Here is a 12,623-nt window from a genome sequence, read left to right as displayed (position 1 = left end):
AACAACTGCCACAACTTGTTTTGCAATTTGTATATATTTCGAGATGCGTGCCTTAAATTCAGTAGTAATAAGGCCACCAAGTCTTATAGGTTTCTTACAAAACTAAATTAAAACTTTATTAATAGAAGAAATGATTTTAAGCACATACACATATCCACAAATTACTACTACAATAACTTCTAAATCCCCTAGTAAATGTAATTACTCCCAGTTACACCTTCATTAAGGCAACAGTAAGACACATAGGCCGGGATTTTCCCGTCGGCGAGCGGGGGGGGCCCGCTCGCCGACGCATAAAATGACGCACAGTGACGTCAGGCTGAACTCCTGATGTCACCGCGCCCCGTTTAAATTTTCAGGTAGGTGGGGGCTCATCAAAATCAGCTGTGCATCTGCCAACTTGTCAATGGCCAATTGAGGCCATTGACAGAATCATTTAAGTAATTAATGGACCTGCTCATCCAACCTTAAGGTTGGTGGACAGGCCAGGAGCCCTGGCGGGCATTAGAAAAAGCGGGAAACCTCATCCATGGCCGGGATGAGGTTTCATGTAGGTTTTAAAAATTTAATTAAAGTGTCTTGTAAAATGATGGACATGTCCCAACTCATGTGACAGTGTCACATGAGGGGAAATGCCAGGGAAATTTTTTTTCCTATTTTTAAGATTTTTTACAGTAGAAACAATCTCCCTGAGGCAGCACTTAGCCTCAGGGAGATGAGTACACTCTTTCGTGTGCATGCACAAAAGAGTGCACTCTCAGCTCAGGGAATCCCCTTCTGTCCGCACAGGGAGCACATAGCGCTTCTGTGCAGACGTCATGCTGTGTGGGCCTTAATTGGCCCACCCATGTAAAATGGCGGTGCACCCCCAATCGAGGGCGCCAATTGGAATCTGCACGCCCGCTCTTCAACTTCCCCCCTAATGGGTGGGGGGGGTGGAATTCTGCCCATATATTTTAAAAGACCCAGGCAAAGTAACACACAATACCCTGAACAGTCAAATTCAAAGTGAGATTTTCTCAGCTTTGGTTCTTTGTAGACAGCAGCTTGAGGCTTAGATGCTGGAGGCTTTTCACACTTGTATTAGATCTTAGAATGTCTGTCCTTACACACAGCCTTCTCTCCTTTATACATATTTTCTCCTTTGAATGCAAATTCCCATTGTTTCACTAGGTCTTTGGACTTTACCTCTCTAATAATAAAAATCTCTCATTGTACCAATTTTACTGGCTATCTTTGGGAAAAACAAAGACACTGTTTCTTAACTTCTCCTGGCTAGGTGAAACAATTCACCCCTTCTTTGAATTCAAGCTAATCTGGTTTGTTTAAAAATGCAAATGTTCCCTTTACACCTCACATTGTAAAACCTCCCTCCATGTTTACCTACTTAACATTTCAAACCTAGCTTACTTTCTGATGCAGCTGGTCTGAAGGCTCTGATGCCTTTAATTCAATTAAGTCACATATTCACATTGACTTAGACTGAGACACAGGCCCCAATATTACTCTGCTTTACAATAAATTCCAATGACATTATGAAAATGATTATATTCTTCCTGACAGTCAGAATGCCACATCAAGTGCAACTGTTCTAACAAGGATTTGCAACTTACTAATTTCATGTGATGAACCTAGCACTAACAGCAATATCTTTATACATATGATATTTAAGAGGCTGAAAAGATGAATGGCGGATGCATTCATTTGTGGAGAACTGAATTAGCGTTGCAATTGGAAACCACTTAAAATTTAAATGGCTGCCGGGGGTTGAGTGTTAACAACCTGCTCTGAAAAGCCAAAATATCTGCATGGTAACCTGATTAGATGTAGCGTTAAACTAACATCAAACGAGGTTTTCTGGAATCTGAAGGGCACTCCCACTGAGATGGAGATAACTGACTTTACAGAACACTGGAGAGATTTTTAACATCACATTGGGCAGAATTTTCACCTTGCCCAACCCGCTCGAGCGTGAAATGACGCGCATTGACATCGGGCGGGCGTCCTGACATCAACACACAGTTGTGCGATAGTTCGGTCAGTGGGTGCACACGGAGTCGGCAGCACACCCGACAACAATTAAAAGGCCCGTTAAGTCCATTAAAGAATCAATTAAGTTAAATTTTTCACTGCTGGTCCAGCCTTATGGCTGGCGGGGCAGGTGAAAAGGCCAAGTGGCCTTTGCATTTTTTTTGCAAACCTCATCCACGGGGGGGATAAGGTTTCCAAAAGTGAATAAAAATAAAAGTTTTCATTAACAACATGTCCCTGCTCATGTGACGAAGTCACATGAGGGGACATGTTTAATTACATTTTTCAGTTCTATTTTTTATTTAAATTTCTTCACCTCCCTGAGGCAGCTCCGTGCCTCAGGGAGATTCTAAAGTGCGCACTCACGTGCATGCCTGAAGTTTGCACTCACCCCCCCTGTGCTCCCACACCACCGCCCCCCCCACCCACCACGACCACCCGCACAGGCAGCGCTGAGCGCTGCCACTCATAATTCATGTTGGGCAGGCCTTAATTGACCCGCCAGTGTGAAATTGCTTTCTGCCTCAATCACAGGTGGCTTCCCACCGAACCCACTCAACAAGGGCTGAATTCAGCCCCTTACCCTAACCAGCTATGTGAAAAATCTTTACATTGGATGGTTGAAACAATAAACATATCTTTTTATTTCTGTTGGACTGTGGATTAAAATTACAATGGCTGCAGTTTGAAAGATATGTCCACCGGAATGGGATGAAAGATATATACAATGTTGCAGTCCTGGAACAGAGTGTGCCAAAGACAGGATGGTGCTGGAAAGGAGTCCTGGACCAAGGGAGCTGCCTAATAATAGCATTTTAATTGACAATTGGCAGGTGACCAGCGTTTGTGTGAGAGCAGTGCAGCAGAATAGCTCCTAGCCTGCAAAGAAAAATACCCAAAACCTCTCCCAACTGTGTGTAAGATTCCAGTCATTCGAATAATAGCTAGTTGGCTTTTTCTTCTCGTATCTCCATAACCTGCTCTCTCTGAAAACCCAAGTCAAGAGGCAAAGGGGAAAATCACTGTTAGAGACATTGAAAGGCACGTGCTCCACCAGTGAAATAAATCCTGAAAGTGCTGGAAGACAACCTTGTGTCATCAACAAGAACTGAAAGGAATTTGGAAGACATCGATCAAAATCAACCCTTCGATCCTGTACTCCGGAATTGGTGCTATTGAACTGTTTTATCCCACCCTTAAAATCCATGATTTGTGTGTCTTATGCATCTGTGTGTGTGTGTGTGTTTGGGATTTACAGAGGGGGTAGAGTTTAAGTTATAGTTTTAGAAGCTAACAGTTCATATTCCTTTTTTCGCCACAGGTTAACAACAATTTGTTCAATAAACAGTTATTTACTTATTAAGTTTACAAACCTGGTGCTCGTATTCCGTTAACCTAAATTAAACAATTGGGTTGAATTGGGGCAATCTGGTGGTTTGATCAAACTTTTACACATTTGTTGTGTCTTGGGGAACAGTGCAGCTTGATATGACATATCCCCAGTGAGTCATGACAGTGAACCTACCGCTAACAGCAATATCTTTATACACATGATATTTTAAGATGTTGTAAAGATGAATGGCGGATACATTCAGTTGTGGAGAACTAAAATTGGTGTTGCAATTGGAAACCATTGAGAATTTAAATGGCTGCCGGGGGCTGAGTGTCAACAAACCTGTCCTGAAAAACCAAAATATCTGCAAGGTAACCTGATTAGATCTTGAATTAAACCAACTTCAAACAAGGTGTTGTGGAAGCTGATGTATGCTCCCACTGAGATGGGGATAACTGACTTTACAGAACACTGGAGAGATTTTTAACACGGGGTAGGATTTTTCGGATTGTAGGGTTTCCCACCCCGGCCCGGTCACCCAAAGAGTCCGCGAGGAACATAACCCGCTGATTATAGTGGCCCTGCAGACACTCAATGCGCCAAGGAGTGTTCATCAGCTGAAGGTGGGACTTCTGCCTCAGACAGTTGCCAGCCTATCTGATTGGCTGGAAGATCTGCAGTCCCAGCAGCACCAATCTGACTGACCAGCAGCTCTACAGTCCCAGCAGTGCCAATCTGACTGACCAGCAGCTCTACTGTCTCAGCAGTGCCAATCTGACTGACCAGCAGCTCTACAGTCTCAGCAGCAGCTCTACAGTCTCAGCAGTGCCAATCTGACTGACCAGCAGCTCTACAGTCTCAGCAGCGCCAATCTGACTGACCAGCAGCTCTACAGTCTCAGCAGTGCCAATCTGACTGACCAGCAGCTCTACAGTCTCAGCAGCACCAATCTGACTGACCAGCAGCTCTACAGTCTCAGCAGCACCAATCTGACTGACCAGCAGCTCTACAGTCTCAGCAGTGCTAGCAGCAGCAGCAGTTGCCAGGGCCGGGACTACAAGCAGTCCCTGATTCTAAGTCCCAGAGCCTAGCACCAGGTAAGGGCGGGGTGGGGTCTCTTGGTGGGAAGGGGAGGTGAGGCCCAAGAGGGGTAAGGAGATGGGGTTGGGGACCTTGACAGACAGTCCAAAGGAGGAGGTGGGGTGGGGGCACTGGGGAGAAGTGGTGGAAAGGAGGCCCCTGAGGTAGGCACCCTCCCCTTTTCCTGCCTGAGGCCCAAGAAGGGCCACCTGCTAGGCTTCCCCTACCGCTGAACTCTTCCCGCCAGCCTCAAAACTGAGGCCGAGTGGGAAGTGGGTCCACTTTAGGGCCTCAATTGGGTGGGCCATCCTAGGCCTTACATCCTCCCCCCGCCACATAAAATTACAGACAGGTCAGTGCAAGCAGGAGAGCGACAGGAAGACTCCCTCCCTCAAATCCAACTGTGGGGCCTGTAAAATTCTACCCATGCTGTATCATGAGCTCGCAAACAAGTTAGAGGTATTTATCTACCTGTAGAGCGGAGATCTATTCTAACCACTATCACTTTTCAATAACTAGACTGTCAACTGGGAAGTTCATGGTTTCAGTTGTACACTTATCACCCCCACCTACCACCATCACCCCCCAACCCCACCATGACAGGAACACTTTGGTCTTTTTTTAATGATGGATCTTGTCCTTGCCCATTGGCAGGATGCCTAAGAGCCAAGACTTCCAATAAACTTTCACTTCCATACCCATTTCCTTTGTATTCTTCCAATGGGATTGGGAAGAACGGATCAAATACAATATAGAAACCTAAAGGAGAGCAATGTGACCCCTAACTCACTGGGTGGGAAAGCACTGGGATTGGGTGGAATGCTGATTTTACACCCGCTCAATGTTACTTAAATGGAGAGTAAAATCAGGGGAGGAGGGGAGGGGGTGCGGGAGTCAAACAAATATTTCACCCAATACCATCAAGTTTCCTGATTGGTGGGTTCTGATTGGTGTGACCCTCCCCCACCTGCCAGGTGTCCAGGAAAACAAGAACATTGAGCCTCCTGCCCTCTGTTCAAAGCAAAATGCTGGAGTTGGGGGTAATTTAACCCTTTAGGCACTGAACTATGAGGGCAGGTTGCACAGACTAGGCTTGTGTTCACTCCAGTATAGAAGATGAAGGAGTGATCTAACTGAGGTGTTTAAAATGAGTAAAGGATTTGATCGGGTAAATAGAGGGAAACTATTTCCTCTTCTGGGGGTGGGGGGCATGTCCAGAGCAAGGGGGCAGAACCTTAAAATTAGAGCCAGGATGTACAGTATATGAACATCTACAGTATATTAAGAATCTTGTGTTTGGATGCACTCCTCCTCTCTGTAAAACCTTACATGCTGTCCAACCCACCACAAATTCCTTTGTCCATATTTACAGTAGAATGTACCTATGTAAACTTGTCATGCTGTATTTTCACCTCCCCGACAGTCATGACATTGTAGTTCCTCAGCTAGTTGTGGAACTCCAACCAGCTGTACCCCTCAGTTGCCCATATTGTGCTGACTGCTGCATTTTTAAAATACAAGATACTAATAGAAAATCAAGGTATCGCCAAAATAAATACAGTTTTAAAATGGACACTTCATTACTCCCTTGGCAAAGGTTCGATTGCCCCCTGCTTCTTCTGAACGATACACTTGGCCTTATCCCTCCCTGTGCAGGAAATTGAGTCATGGTCTATATTAATGATTTTCTATTGCCCTGTAAATCTGTTATTTCATATCTATTGCAACACTCAAGACGAATTGCTGACTGGTTATTGCTTGAACAAGTTAAAGAGTTTGTGGGGTATTGCTGTGCAGAAACTGGCAGCTGTATTTATCCACATAACAACAGTAACAGCACCATAAAAAATAATTCACTGGGGTTGTAAATGTTTCACGATGTCAATAATGATTTCCCTTTCATGAAACCAGGTTGACTCTGCCTGTGATTTTCTAAATCTCCTACTTGCTGGATAATGGGTTCCAGCATTTTCCCAATATCAGAAGTTAGGCTAGCCTGGCCTATAGTTTCCTGCTTTCTATCAACCTCCTCTCTTGAATAGGGACGTTACAGATGCAGTTTTTCAATCCACTGGGACCTTTCCAGAATCTAGGGAATTTTGGAAGATTACAAATAGAGGGAAGAGCCAATAAAACTTGGGAAATGACAGGCACTGGTCCGAACTGGTCTTGTACATCTTAAGCTGGAACCCCAGTTTGGGCCAGCACCAGATATTTCTCAAGTTTTACTGGGTTTTTTTTCCTACTGGGCAATGGACCCATTATCTCCACAGCCATTTCTTTTAAGACCCTAGGATGCAGGAGGGTCAGTAACCAGAGGACTTAGATTTAGGATAATTGGCCAATAACCAGTGAAGGTGGAGGAGAATTATTTTTACGCAGCAAGTTGTTATGGTCTACCTGAAAGGGCGATGGAAACAGACTGAAAAGTAACTCTCTAAAGGGAATTGGATTAATACTTGCAGGCAAAAAATTTGCAGGGCTATGGGGAAAGAGCTGGATGAAATGATACTCATTGGACAGCCCTTTCAAAGAGCCAGCACAAGCGCGACAGGCCAAAGAGATTCCTTCTATGTTCTAAGACTGCGTAATTAACTCAAACCCAAACAGGATGTGAGTTGAACAAACATGCAGATAAGCCACTTTCAGAAGCAAACAAAGTGTACCTATCGCCCTCTTATGGTTGAAGCCAATATTGAAAAATAAATTTTCGCTGAAAACTTCCATGGTGAAGACAGAGCCGCAGGCTTAGGGGGCCTTGCTGCTGACACAGACGCTAGCTACCAGTGAAACCAAGCACAGGCCTGAGTTTCAGCATGCCCTGTTTTTGCAGTGAAGATACTGTCTGGTTTTTTTTGGTGACTTCCTGTGTAAATAAAATGTTGCGAATCCTGGGATTCTGTGTATTAATAGTTTTTTTATTTGTTCACAGGATGTGGGCTTTGCTGGCTGGGCCCAGCATTTATTGCCCATCCCTAATTGCCCCTTGAGAAGGTGGTGATGAGCTGCCTTCTTGAGCCACTGCAGTCCATGTGGTGTAGGTACACCCACAGTGCTGTTAGGGAGGGAGTTCCAGGATTTTGACCCAGCGACAGTGAATTAACGGCCGATATATTTCCAAGTCAGGATGGTGAGTGGCCTGAAGAGGAACTTCCAGGTGGTGGTGTTCCCATCTATCTGCTGCCCTTGTCCTTCTAGATGGTTGAGGTCATGGGTTTGGAAGGTGCTGTCTAAGGAGCCTTGGTGAATTCATGCAGTGCATCTTGTAGATGGTACACGCACTGCTGCTACTGTGTGTCGGTTGTGAATGTTTGTGGATGGGGTGCCTATCAAGTGGGCTGCTTTGTCCTGGATGGTGTTGAGCTTCTTGAGTGTTGTGGGAGCTGCACTCATCCAGGCAAGCGGGGAATATTCCATCACACTCCTGACTTGTGCCTCGTAGATGGTGGACAGGCTTTGGGGAGTCAGGAGGTGAGTTACTCTCCACAGAATTCCCAGCCTCTGACCTGCTCTTGTAGTCGCAGCATTTATAACCTGACTGGTCAGTTAAGTTTAATGTTAACTGGATCAATTTTTAAAAACCTGATTTAGGGCTTCAGAGGGAAGAACAATAAAACAAGAAGGACAAAATAAAATCGAAAATGGCTACAAGCGAGTATGAGAGAAAATTATCAAACAAAAAGACAATATTGAAAAGCTTTGTGCTGCTACATCAGTCGGGAGGGATAAAACAGAAAATGCTGGTAAAACTCAACGTGTATGGTCGCATCTGTGGAGAGAGAAACAGAGTTAAGGTTTCGAGTCCGTATGACTCTTCTTCAGAACTAAAGAGAGGTGGAAATGTGATGGGTTTTATACCGTTTAAGAGGGGGTGGAGCAGCTGGAGCAAGATGGAAGGTCAGGGATAGGTTACAGCTAAGGAGAGATTGACAAAGATGTCATGGACACACCAGAAAGGGAGAGTTAATGGTGGTGGTAAAGAGTAAAGAAGGTGCTGATAGTGGCATAAAGGTAAGATAGCAGAATGTGTTAATAGTTGAACAAGGGTCAGTGCTCTGTGAAAGCACAACATAGAAAACAAGCGACAGATGGACGTGTATGTGTGTGTGTGTGTGGAGGGTGGTGGGGGGGGGTGGTGGTGGTGTGGTGGGGGGCAGTTGGGGGAAAAGTATTAAAAAAATGAGCAAATAAATAAAAGAATAAAACAAAAAAAAACAAAAATTGGATTAAAAAAGGGGTCACGAGGGAGGAGAGGGTTCATGGTCTGAAGTTGTTGAATTCAATATTCAGTCCGGAAGGCTGTAAAATGCCTAGTCGGAAGATGAGGTGCTGTTCCTCCAGTTTGCGTTGAGCTTCACTGGAACAATGCAGCAGGCCAAGGACGGACATGTGGGCATGAGAGCAGGGTGGAGTGTTGAAATGGCAAGTGACAGGGAGGTCTGGGTCATGCTTGTGGACAGACTGAAGGTGTTCCGCAAAGCGGTCACCCAGTCTGCGTTTGGTCTCTCCAACATAGAGGAAACCACATTGGGAGCAGCGAATGCAGTAGACTAAATTGAAGAGTGCGAGTGAAGTGCTGCTTCACCTGAAAGGAGTGTTTGGGGTCTTGAACAGTGAGGAGGGAGGAGGTAAAGGGGTAGGTGTTACACCTTCTGCAATTGCATGGGAAGGTGCTGTGGGAAGGGGTGAGGAGTTGGGGGCGATGGAGGAGTGGACCAGGGTGTCACGGAGGGAATGGTCCCTAAAGAATGCTGATAGGTGGGGTGAAGGAAATCCAGCATGGATTCATTAAGGGAAAATCAAGTTTAATTAACTTGCTGGAGTTTTTTGAGGAGGTAACAGAGAAGGTTGATAAGGGAAACACAGTTGATGTGTATATGGATTTTCATTTGAGACAGTGCTACACAACAGACTTGTGAGCAAAATTCTAGGTCATGGAACAAAAGGGAAGTCGGCACTTGGATAATAAATTGGCTGAGTGATATATATTAACGACCTAGACTATGGTGTGCAGGGCATGATTTCAAAATTTGCAGGTGAGACGAAGATTGGAAATGTTGTCAACTGTGATGGGGATAGTCTTGAACTTCAAAAGGACATAGACATGTTGGTGGATTGGGTAGACAAATGGCAGATGAAGTTCAATGCAGAGAAGTGTGAGGTGATTCATTTTGCCTGGAAACATATGGAGAGACAGTGTAAAATAAAGGGAGAGCCTCTAAAGGAGGTGTAGGAACAGAGGGACCTTGGTGTATAGGTACATAGGTCATTGAAGATGACAGGGCATGTTCAGAGAGCAGTTAATAAAGTATGTAGTATCTCAGATTTATTCATAGGGGCATTGAGTACAAGAGTAAGGTGGTCATGTTGAACTTATATAAGACACTAGTTAGGCCTCACTGGAGAGGTTGGGACTCTTTTCCTTAGAGAAAAGATGGCTGAGAGGAGACTTGATAGAGGTAGTCAAGAACCTGAGGGGTATGGACAGATTAAATAGTGAGAAACTGTTCCCACTCAAGAGAACATCAAGAACTAAGGGCATAGAGTCAAAATAATTGGCAAAAGGAGTAAAAGTGATGTGAAGAAAATTTTTTTCACCCAGAGGGTGGTTGAAGTCTGGAACAAACTTCCTGAAGGAGGCAGGTTCGATCGAGGTATTCAAAAGGGAATTGGATTGATATCTGAAAAGAGAGAATGTGCAAGGTTACGGGGATAAGGCAGGGGAGTGGGACTAGATAGAATACTCTTTCAGAGAGACAGTGCAGACTCGATGGGCTGAAAGGCATCATTCTGCACTGTAAAGATACTGTGATAGTGATTGGTGTCATGACTCACTGGGGATAGTGCGCTGTAATATCAAGCTCCACTATTCTCCAAGCTACAACGAATGTGAACATTTTGACCAGGTCACCAGATGACCCCAATTCTACCTAACTGTTTAATTTAGGTTAACAGAATCAGAGCACCAGGTTTGTAAACATAATAAGTAAATAATTGTTTATTGACCAAGTTGTCTTAAACCAAAAGAAATATGAACTGCTAACTTCTAACACTGTAAATTAAACTCTACCACCTTCTTAACTCCCTGTACAAACTCAAGATACATAAAACACACAAATCATGGATTTTAAGGGTGGGATAAAACAGTTCAAAGCACCAATTTCGGATTACAGGATTCAATGGGTTGATTTTGATCAATGTCTTCCAAATTCCTTTCAGTTCTTGTTGATGACATGAGGTGGTCTTCCAGCACTTTTAGTCTTTAGTTCACTGCTTGAGAACTTGCATTCATTGTCTCTGACTGTGGTTTTCCCCTTTTCCTTTTTACAGGCGTTTCCTCAGAGAGAGCAGGTTATAGAGATATGAGGAAGAGAGATTTTAGATGATTTCTCTTTGCAGGCCAGGGACTTTCTGCTACCCTGCTCTTCACAAAAAACCCTGGTCACTTGGTCAGTTGCCAATTAAAATGCTGTTATCAGGCAGCTCCCTTAGTCCAGGACTCCTTTCCATCATTCATGGCACACTCTGTTTCAGGACTGCAACGTTGTGTATATCTCTCATCCTGTTCCAGTTGACATGTCTTTCAACCTGCAGCCATTGTAATTCTAATCCACAGTCCAGCAGTAAATAAAAAGATATGTTCCTTACATTTGAGAAGTTGGAACTGTTTTCCTTGGAGAAGGCGGTTGAGAGGAGATTTAATAGAGGTATTCAAAATCACAAGGGGTCTGGATAGATTAGATAGGGAGAAACTGTTCCCGTTCGTAAAAAGATCAAGAATGAGAGGAGACAGATTGAAAAAAAAATTAGAAAAGAAGCAATAGTGATATGAGGAAAAGCTTTTACACATGAGTGGTTAGGGTCTGGAATGCACTGCCTGAGAGTGTGGTGGAGGCAGGTTCAACTGAAGCATTCAAAAGAGAATTAGAGTGTTATCTGAAAAGGAAGAAGGTTACAGGGAGAAGGCAGGAGAATGGCACAAAGTGAATTGTTCATTCAGGATAAAAGCAAAAAACTGCGGATGCTGGAAATCCAAAACAAAAATAAAAATACCTGGAAAAACTCAGCAGGTCTGACAGCATCTTGGAGAGGAACACAGTTAACGTTTCGAGTCCGTATGACTCTTCAACAGAACTATGGAAAAATAGAAAAAAGGTGAAATATAAGCTGGTTTAAGGTGGGGTAGGACAAGTAGAGCTGGATAGAGGGCCAGTGATAGGTGGAGATAACCAAAAGATGTCACAGACAAAAGGACAAAGGGGTGTTGAAGGTGGTGATATTAGCTAAGGAATGTGCTAATAGATGACATTAAGGGTAGAAAGCAGGATGAGCAGGGTACAGATAGCCCTAGTGTGGGTGGGGTGGGGGGGAGGGATCGAAATAGGCTAAAAGGTAGAGATAAAACAATGGATGGAAATACATTTAAAAATAATGGAAATAGGTGAGAAAAGAAAAATCTATATAAATTATTGGAAAAAAGGGGGATCGGAAAGGGGGTAGGGATGGAGGAGAGAGTTCATGATCTAAAGTTGTTGAATTCATTATTCAGTCCGGAAGGCTGTAAAGTGCCTAGTCGGAAGATAAGGTGCTGTTCCTCCAGTTTGCGTTGAGCTTCACTGGAACAATGCAGCAAGCCAAGGACGGACATGTGGGCATGAGAGCAGGGTGGAGTGTTAAAATGGTAAGCGACAGGGAGGTCTGGGTCATTCTTGCAGACAGACCGAAGGTGTTCCGCGAAGCAGTCACCCAGTCTGCGTTTGGTCTCTCCAATGTATAGGAAACCGCATTGGGAGCAGCAAATGCAGTAGACTAAATTGAGGGAAGTGCAAGTGAAATGCTGCTTCACTTGGAAGGAGTGTTTGGGCCCTTGGACGGTGAGGAGAGGGGAAGTAAAGGGGCAGGTGTTGCACCTTCTGCGATTGCATGGGAAGGTACCGTGGGAGGGGGTTGAGGTGTAGGGGGTGATGGAGGAGTGGACCAGGGTGTCCCGGAGTGAACGATCCCTACGGAATGCCGCGGGGGAGGGTGAAGGGAAGATGTGTTTGGTGGTGGCATCATGCTGGAGTTGGCGGAAATGGCGGAGGATGATCCTTTGAATGCGGAGGCTGGTGGGTGATAAGTGAGGACAAGGGGAACCCTATCATGGTTCTGGGAGGGAGAGGAAGGTGTGAGGGTGGAT

Source organism: Carcharodon carcharias, chromosome 11 (assembly GCF_017639515.1).
Source record: "Carcharodon carcharias isolate sCarCar2 chromosome 11, sCarCar2.pri, whole genome shotgun sequence".
In the NCBI taxonomy this organism is placed as follows: Eukaryota; Metazoa; Chordata; class Chondrichthyes; order Lamniformes; family Lamnidae; genus Carcharodon; species Carcharodon carcharias.
The sequence above is the reverse complement of the archived record's forward strand: the minus strand, read 5'-3'. Positions refer to the sequence as shown.